Consider the following 10,977-nt stretch of genomic DNA (forward strand, 5'->3'; position numbering starts at 1 on the left):
ATAAGCATTCACTATGACGGTTATTAATTATAAAGGGTTAATATATAAAATATTTATTCATATTTTATAAGGTTTAATGTTTTCGTTCGCGATTCAATAAACGAGTGAGCAATATTGTGTATAAACATCATTTAAGACTTGTTAATGATAAGATGTAGTTACCTGAATATATGTCAATATAAATATAAATATAAGCAAATGTTGGTGAGATAAAAAAAATTACTGAAACACGTAACATTTTACATATTAAAATAGTTTTTCTTCAGTACGCTTTATATGACGACCGCTTAGTATGACAAATTTCTGTGTCCCTTAGATGTCATACTAAGCGAATTCTACTGAATCTTTTTTTCGGTCTCGGCTCGTTTTGTCCCTCAATGACCGTAAGCGCGCGCGTCAGAGGGGATGTCGTGTTCTAGAAAAGCGCGGCGGGAACTACCATATGTTTTTTGTTGTACGAAGGTATTTGTACGTTACGCGGGCTCCGGGCTTTTGAGCGTCAATAGATTCGTTGCACATGAATTCAGCGTGCTATCGAATCGCCTCTGTATTGGTGACGGTACAAAAGCACGTGTTATAAAATTAATATAACGTTGAATAATCAGAGAGCTAATAGAACTAGACAGAGGATTTTTCTATTAAAATTAATAATAAATAATTAATAGCGCAAAACACACATTTCCTTGTCATAATTCTATGATTTTTATAAAGTATCAAACTAGTGGCGTATGGTATCGTGCCTCCAGACAAATTGCTAAAACTTCTCGTACCAAAATTATTTTTCTAAAAAAAGATTTTTTTTTAACTTTGAAAAAACAAAAAATAGATTTTTGTGAAATTTACATTTTTGAAATAAATGACTGTTTTGGAAAAAATCTAAAAAAAATGTTTTTTATTTATTTTGATATATTTGGAAATTTTGTTCTTTTTTCAAAGCAATCGCACTGCTTTAGCTGCATAGAGATGAAACTAATCTGCAACTAAATAGTAAACTAATTAGCACGACTCCTTATCAATACGAATCAAATGTTTTTTTAATTATTCAAATCGGTTGAACTGTGTTCCCGAAATCGTCGACGAAACTTTGTATATGTGTAATATACATCCATTTTTTCTAAGATATGCCAAAATGTTCAGAAATCTTTGAAACGTAAAGATTTAATAAAAATTTCATTTTTGATTTTTTTGAGATTACTATAACTTACCCTACGGAAAATAAATTCTTGAATTTATTATTAATTTTATATCATGTTACGACAGTAAGTTAATAGATATACGACATGTTTATGTTTATTATATTAATATGTAAATTAGGCTACGTTACTTTATATTTATTAATTGTAATGAAAATTCTTAAACCAAAAAACAAAAAAACCCTTCATAAACTTATATGTAACTATGACAAAGTAATTTCTATAAATTATTGTTATAGAATTAGAGAAAGTATTATTATCTTTAAAAGTTAAAAACTACAGTTTAAATAAAATTATTTCCTCAGTAGTTTAATATGAGCTCAATTACTGTTTTATTAAATTTTGAATAGATTAGAGATCCTACAATCAATAAATCCTATCTAATGAGTATGAAAAAAATGGTTAAGGTGTCGAAAAAATCATCTAACTTATAAGGATGCTTTAAAAATATATTAAAAATTATACACAGTTATATAATTATATATAGTTAAATCATACATTATACCAAAAAGAGGCAATGATTATTTCTATTTTTTTATATTTGTGAAAATGAATATTCATACGATCCAAATTAAGATCAAGGAAAATAAAAACTTTCAATTAAATTGAATTAAAAAACGTATGCTAATATGCACAGATACTGTTCAAAATATTAATTTAATTTAAAGGCTTTTTGATAATTATCATGTGCAAATATTATGAAATTGCTTTGACTTTGGATTTTAAATATGCAAAAATTGACAAAATAGAAAATTTATCTTTATTGCAAGTAATAAAATAGTATACAAAAATTCAGCAAAAAGCATTCGAGAAACAATGTTAATGTATGTAAGTGAATTTTATAGGCCAATTCTGCAGCACAACAGACCAATGTTATGGCAAGGCCAACTTCTATACATTATGTTACTGAATCATACTGAATACTGTCAAAATGTCATGTATTTGCTGTGCATTCAGGCGTTTTACACATAAACTGTAACGTCACTCGTATGTTATGAAGCTGAGTCAGAAAGACCCTGTTGTCTAAGATCGTTTTTTGACATTTGTGCGGTTTCTAGGTTAGTTTTTCTATTTGACGCCTGACTGCAGAGCAATCACATGGCTTTTGTCAATATTTAGAACGAATTAGTAAGGAAAGTTCTTCACAACCTAGCCTTGAAATAATATTTTTCTGTTATGCGGCAGAATCGGACCATGACATACATTTTTAACCAAACTAATAAAATTAAAAACATGCAAAAACTGGAGTAGAATTAGTAAAACTATACTTTTTGAATTGGTAAGTTAACCGTACAGCGTATTGATTTACAAAAAATTGCAAATCTATTTTAAAAGATATATTTGTTTGCACACCTTCCATAAATCTTATACAGTACGTGGTACTTATGATAATATAAAATTTTGTCAGTGCTTTTATCTTTTGTGTTACTAAACACACAAAGAAGACACTTATCAAAAGACAAGTTGTCCTAATTATCAAAACATAAATGTGTAATACAATTTTTCTACTAGATCTCTCACTATTTGTGCCGTCGAAAGAAATGCGCTCGTGCCGCCAAATTGATAGTATGATTAAAAAAATCTATTATGTTCAGATTTCGAAGTAATACGAAGCAAGTAATAGCATTTTACTCGGTTCGAACAGCAGGATAATTAATAATGCTGTATAGATTTTGTTGTGACTTACTGCTCATCATTTTTCATAATATAGAAAAGCTTTTGTCAGGTATAGATCGAGTATTGTAAGTAAAATATAGTATGTGCTAGAGTAAAACTATAATTGTTGAAATAGAACACACAGAATTTCATATATAATCGGTGGTTCTTTCCTAGGGTTGGTTCGTAAGCTGAGATAATCTCCATCTCGATTCAGGGAAGAATAGTGTGAAAGATTTCCCATTGCCATTTTACTTCGTAGTGCTTAAATAGGCTTATTTTCAATTGTAGACATAATTTTTTGTTATCTATATTTTCAACTGAAAATGCAAATTGCTGCTGCCCGATGTCAGGTTACCACAGGGCTTTGAACTCGCGACCCTGAGAGCGGACTCATTTACGAAAATCAATTTCATATATAAAAACGAATAGGAAAATTTTGTTACATATTTCGAGTGAAAAATGCAATAAAGAATAAATTTGAATAAGAGTTTCCTAGAACTATACATTGCATCATTATGGAATTCAGAGTTGATTTTGTTCATATTCGCACGATTAGTATTCTTATTAATTTATTATTTTCTAATTTATTTATATGCTTTTTAACAAATAAACTGAAGCAAAATTTTACCAACTTTAAATAGCACTCGTAAGCTAAAACTAGTTTTGAATCGATTATTTATGATTGACTGATATTTAATCACACAAGTTGGTGCTGCAGATTAATGATCTCTTTAACGAATTTTCTTGACGATTTCTTAACAAGGCCCCCGGGTGTGAAGTTCAAACTTGGAAGTCCTTGCAAAAACGAGTTTCTAAAAGGTTACACAACTGAATTTTAAGTTAAGTTCTCATGTGTAATGTAACGTCTGCCTGGGACGAGGGTTCGACTTTGCGATCCGGTTTGACTCGTCAACGTTTTTAAAAGGAACACTGGATTTCTGTTATTTTATATATTTATGTAGTTCTACCTACAAACGGGATAATTCTAATAGTATTGTCTCTGGCATTGAAATGAGAATATTTGATTTTTGATCTATAGATGTATGCCTAACAAAGTTTTACGACTGTATCCCCCCCGTCATGGACAACTCCGATAACGAGCAGTAGTGATATCAATTTTCGCTCGGAAATATAGATCTAAAATATGTTTTCTAGTGAAAATAGACCTTCCCGGACATTGTTGCATCAAATTGTATAATAAGACAGCCCTTTTAGATATTATCTATTAATAAAATAATCAAATATGACCTAATAATAAGACGTAAGGAAAAGTTTCAAGCCAACAGCTTATAGGACGAAAGACTCTAATTGCTATTAAAATGTAATATAAATTTTTTTTATAAAAATGATAATAATACATATAAATAATAAAAAAAAGTCAAAAAAATATTATTTATAAAACTCAGAGCAAAAATCTTTCACATCATAGTAGAAACCCACAAGGCAATCATTTTTCTCAGTCAATATAAATCATCCGCACTGTACTTGAAAAGTATTCTTTGTGTGAATATATCGGGTTGCTGAAATTTGTACGTTACTGTGACAATAAATATTATTTTCCCATAGATATTTTTCAAGGTTCTCCGTAAAATTCAGTTGAATTAAGTAAATGATGCATTCCCCTAATTTTGTTAAAATTTTAATCTTTTGTACCTTATTTCCCCTAGATAATATATGATAGAATAAAACTCATATATTAGATGGACTATTGATGGTGAATGATGATGGATATAAGTACATACATACATACACACACACACACATATATATATATATATATATATATATATATATATATATATATATATATATATATATATATATATATATATATATATAATTTATGTATTATAAATACATGAAAATTGAAAATTTCTCATACAGAAACATATCAAAAATTTTCGTGTCTTTCCCTAATCCTTCATTTTTTTTCACTAAACTTTTAGTTTTAGTTATAGAATCAAATGCATTGAATTAAAGTTAGTTTATTAGAACAAATGGAAGAGGACAACTAACTAGTTATTAATTTTACCATTGGTCATTCTTCTTTCCGAATATTTTACAAAATTTTACAAACTTTACTTACAAAATGGTTTCTGAACTAGATCTGTTCCATCAGTTTGGCAAAAATAATCAAAATAATTCAGGGATATTGTTCTGTTTCTCACCAAGCATTTAGGCAAAAGAAAATTCTATATAAAATGTTTAATATAATTTTAAGCTCAATTATGCAAAAATTCAAATTTATTGATGAGACAAGGAATAAAAATATACATGATATTTATCAATAGATTATTTATTTATATAATTTCATGTTCCAATTTACCAAAGAATTAAACAAAATAAAATAGTATTTCATAGCATGATATTTGTACGCTCATGTAATTTTTGGTTCTACATCCCCCATCGAGGGAAATATACATATGCATATGCATATATATAAGTTGTCAGCATTTATATGACGGGGTTGGTCGGTGGAGACAAAACATTTACCATACAGGTGTTTTTAATGAATATGAGGCACCTGCCCGATCTGAAGAGATCGGAGAATATTCTCTTAATCGTCATTGGCAGCAGTAGTTTAGAGGAAATTGGGAAACATGGATCGACTTCAACCCATATACTACTACTAGGTTTTAGCCCATTTTTGACAAAGCAAAAATCCAAAAATTTCGATTCCGATATTTTATTCAAAATATTTTTAGTTACATTAGTTTTGTAAATATTAATTTGGGTTTTCTTTCTTTCTTATGATATGATTTCAATTGGTGTTCTGAATGTCTGAAAACAAAATCTTGAAAAAATAGAAACCAGGAATCTTCACAACGTTAAAATAAGATCAAAGAACCATTTTACAAGACAAATCTTATTTTAGTTGATTTTGAACTAATAAAAAAAATAATGGCAAAATGTGATCTGAAATGATGATTGATCAAGAAACTTCACAAGCAGTGTAATATTATTGTATTTTTTCAGCAAAACCCAGGCTCCCCTATATCGGAAAGGTGCAATTAATGCAATATTACGAAAAGGGAAATACACTGGGCACAATATATAGCACGTGCAAAATGAGTTCAATGTCGACACGCGAAAGTATGGATATAATTATCATAAGTTGTTTGATTAGTAATTAAAATTATGTCTTAATTGATTTTTTATTAAATAAAAGTCCTTACTAAATGCCAACAACGTTAAATATTACGTCAACTAATGTTACACACAACAGTGTAATTATAAAATTTCACTGGTGGTGTTAGAGGAGCAATCTAGATATGCATAGAAAAAAGCATAATTTTGTTGGAAGTCAGCTAAATTAGTTTATTTTACTCAGATTTCAGAATACGTATATCAGTATCCATATATTAAAGTAATATTTCACAAACCAACTTGGTGCAAGTATTTTTTATTTTCTTTGAAATTTTAATTGGCAAAAACTGAAGATAGTTTATATCGTTTGTATAATTTCAAGTTTTTCTTCAACCCTCCCAAAAATGTATGCTAATCTTCATAATAAATAATTAGTTTGCATGTCTAATATGTTTTGTCCAAATTTTCGTATACATGTTCCACAAAGTAAATTTAATTTGTTAAGAAGTAATCTCAATTTACTCTCCCTTATAACATCAGTCCCAGCTCGTGCCATTTAAAGATAACCTATCTACTTGTGGCTAGATCTCCCAAGAGCTGACAATTTCCTTGTACATATTTTACCTGTTTGTTCCAATTGTCATGTGCATGTATGTGTTTAAAAAAAATTTATTATCTTTACAGGTGGATCTTAATTTTTTTCCGACAAATCTACATTACACCTGCACCGCGAGCTGATGCTTCGCCCGGCGCGAATGTTTTAACTAAAAAGTCGGAAGACTTTTGAAATTAATACGAAAAAACTGAGAGAGGACTCTGGTGCTTTGAGACAGTAGCGAAAAACGGAAGCTAAATCGATTTTAATTTGATGATTTCAAAGAATGGTTATTGGATCTATGAATAATAATTTGGAGAAGTATTGGCGAAAGGATTCAGAAAACTCTAATAAAAATATTATGTAAAATATTTCTAGAATATGAGGATTTGCAACTTCCAATTTTATTTAGACATAAATATTAAAATTTAAGAAGGTTTTGTAAATTTTTTGAAGTAAAACTATTATGTTTTTAAATATTTATAAAACATTAATGACATTGAGCTCCGCGTATATTTTATATAACATTATTTGTACATATGCATTTTCAAACTTTTTAAAGGAACAACTCCGCAGAAAATGATAGTTTTTGTTAGGAACTTAAAAAATGAATTTTTCTGCTAATAGTTTGAAAAACCAAGATTTCATTTCTACCGATAATTGCCAACTACAGTCAATACATTTAATTGTATTTTTTAAAAATAATTATTAAGAATATAAACAAAAGACGAATCCTTATGCAATGGTAGCATAAATCAACTGATCTCTTGTCCATAAATAAAAAATATATATTTTTACAAACGACAAATTAAATATTTAATTTTTATGGCTCAAGCCAATCCATGCATCAAACCAAAAAAATTGAATTCTTATAATTCTCAAACTTTATACTGCAATCATTCTTATTTTAATCAACGCTAATGATGATACGCGTTAATCAGTATTTTTTAATGATTTCTACGCTGCATTATTTGTTTAGGTTATTATAATTAAAATATGAAATTACTTTGAAACATTTTCGAATTTTACATTTAATTTTCAGGAAAATAACGACAAAAGGCAAAACGTTTGCATATAATTCAAACCTTTTAATTTTAACCTTTTATCACAAAGTTCTCAGAATGACAAAAGTTTAAGATCATTGTAAAGAGTGAATAAAAATTTTTGGAAAAAATAAATTTTCCAAAATTCTACTTTTAATTATGTTATTTATGATATCTCTCACAAGGTATTTACATAAGTCCTTGAGGAGGTTAATCTCCACGATATCAGAAAATTTTTCACATGAGCCCCGGTAACTTTAGATTATATAATTGAGTTAAAATTGAATCAAGAAAACTTAATATATCAAAGAAAATATATTAAAACTTTTTGAAGTAAAACTTCTTTAGGCGCGTCTAGGGTGTATGTGAAAGGATCTGTCGTTGTATGCGTTCCGATATCAATACGGAAATCGGCTTGATAAATAAACATTTTAAAGTTACATCGTAGTATAAATCTTGATTTAATGAAAAATGCCTGAATCAGAAGATGGATTAGAAATTATTTCTATATTATTCGTAGTTTCTATAAATCTTTGAAGTTATTATAATGAAAAATATTTTTTAGGCAAGCAGATATCACAATTATTCAAAGAATGAGAATATATCGCCAGCGAAAAAGTAAAAATTAAAGCAGTCAATGAATGTATGTTAATTTTAATTACATGAAGTTCTTGAAACAATTACATGATGAGTGAAGTTGCGAAAACTATATTTGTTTAGACGTTGTTTAACATAATCTACTGTGTGAAAGTATATTAGAATTTACTAATCAGCAATTACTTCGTTTCCTTAATGAAGGTTCATTTCTAAATGCTAATTACAATGACAAACCGATCATGTAATATTTAAAGTACGACTTTAATTACATTATTGTTTTTAAATATTATACATATTTTTATTGCTTTTATAAAATATATAATTTATCCTTATATAAATTCGTATATTGGTTGACACTAATAAATGTGTGCATCACGAGTGTTAGCATATTACTAATAAACATTATTCAAAATTGTTATATGATGTATTCATTTTTACTTAAATGCCATCTTGCATAGTAGCAAATAACTTTTATTTCAATCGCGTGTGTACCTTACGCGCAATTTTTTTCGCCTATGTGAGACATATATCACTGACATGGCAATTAACGTGTTAAAATTTATTTGATTATTAACTACATTATCAACAATATAGTATTTTCATTTATGATTCACTTCGTTGTAGAAGACTGATTAAGAATTTCGTAATAAAAAAAAAACTATATACCCACATACTTGTGTGTGCCGATGTATTTAAGATGTATGCGTACGTATTCACATTTTAAATCATTAATCGCTATAAATCAGCGATCGTTAGATTATAAACATAAATCCAAGAAGATCTCCACCTTTCAAAGTTTCGCTAAGAGATCCTTACCGATCCTATCGCGACCTTTATCATAAAAAATCTTTCAACGGCAAATCAGAATTCTCGCGCGGCATCTTAGGAGGAACTGGTTCTTCTTGCACATCAGCTGTTCAGACGTTTAGGCTCACGTACACGTATGAGCGAATAAATCCTAACAAAACATGCTTATTTGCTTGTGTTAGCTTAGATTTAGAAGGAGAGCTGGTAGATAATTTAAAAAAAAAATGTGAAAATGCCCTAGTATTTATCGCCCTGGCTCCGAAATTGCTCGGTACTTGTAGACTCAGAGTAATGTTGTTGAAATATTTATGTAATAGCTTATTTAGCTCTAAACTTTTATTGGCTAGTTCTTCAATAATACAAAGAAAAAGTATTATTATATTTCGGTTATACACTTACTTAAAAAAGTGCCAATTCTTTGGCATTTAATACACAAGAAATGCTTTTATAAATATACTAGATGACCCGACAGACGTTGTCCTGTAACCAAGTCTACAATTTAAGTTCCAATTTTTTCAATATCCTACCCTATACTTTTTAATTTTCTATAATGTCCTTTTATTTATGGTCTTAGCGTACGCTATGTACGTATTGGAAACTGCAGTTTTTTTGATCAGTATAAGAAATTCAGAAAAAATAAATATAGTATCTAGGTTAAAAGAGCAATATCACGTACCTTTGTTATATCCAACCAATATAATTGCTTTTAATAATTTATATAATATATAATATTTTATAATTTTTATAATCGCGTACCCTATATTAGTTGCTTTTTGGTAATTGCAATTTCTAAATTACATTTTTCTTACTAATAATTTAATAAACATTAGTACTTTAGTTAAAATCTTAGGTGCATTAATTTGTAAAATCTGGCTTATATGGCACCGTTCAATCTAAGATCATGATGAATTTTGACACATAGAACAAAATTCTGAATCATTTTTTTAATAAGTAGAAATATTCTTTTGTATTTAAATAATTTAGTAAAGTAAAGCAAAATACAACAGTACAGGAATTATTCATTAAACTAAATTATATATTTTCTACTGCCAAACATATATTGTATCTTATATTGTTTTAATTTCTGGCACATCTTAGCTGGTTTTCGGCAATAATATTGTAAATATTACATTTTTCTTATTCATAATTATGAATATGGATATTATATACTAATATTGCCTAGGCTCGCTCAAACTAAATTCAAATTTCAAGTGAATCGACATTTTTGGCAGATCACAGTTCTCATGTGTCGAAATACTTTTCATGCCAAACAATGATATGTTGTTTTTTGCAATTGTTTCCATTTATTTCTACAATATTACTATTGTTTTATAATTTCCCACATCTTGAAAATTTGCCCTCGATAGACTCTAAAAATATTTATTATAATCCGAATAACCGTTTAAGAGGAGTATCAATTCATACATCATAACAGAAGAATTGTATATATAAGATAAACTAGTGTAACGTTTAAATGTAGACTAGCGGGGTCCAAAAGTCATAGGGTAAAAATAGTAAATAAAAAAGGCAATTTTGCAAGAGATAAGTTACAAATAGTTATTCCAACTCTACTGAATGTTTCAAGGATCAAAGTTATATACAACGTTATATTTTTAATTAACGTTATCTTTAACTAATATTTTGCATTGTTTGAATAATGTAGCATTTATTTTGTGATATACTTTTGAAATTAAAAATCAGACATGGTACTTGTTTGCTTTCTGGCCGTCCTTTTTATTCGAGGGTAAAAACGACAAAGTGACAAATTTTTGAGAAACAGGAAAAAACAAGCAAATTTCTACAATAATGAATTAGTTGGGAGTTTTAGTGAACATAGTCAAACAGTTGTGTGTTTTTTCTGTGTTGTTTTTTGTGATATAATTAGTTTGGTTTTCTCAATATAATTGCTCAAAGTCCAATTGGACCTTGAGCACTACTCTGTTTATACTTATAAATCTGACCTAAACTACGTCTATATCCTCTGAACAAATATTTT

This window comes from Ctenocephalides felis, unplaced genomic scaffold, assembly GCF_003426905.1.
Source record: "Ctenocephalides felis isolate EL2017-DRISC unplaced genomic scaffold, ASM342690v1 CF-g0.4_SCAFFOLD_01604, whole genome shotgun sequence".
NCBI lineage: Eukaryota > Metazoa > Arthropoda > Insecta > Siphonaptera > Pulicidae > Ctenocephalides > Ctenocephalides felis.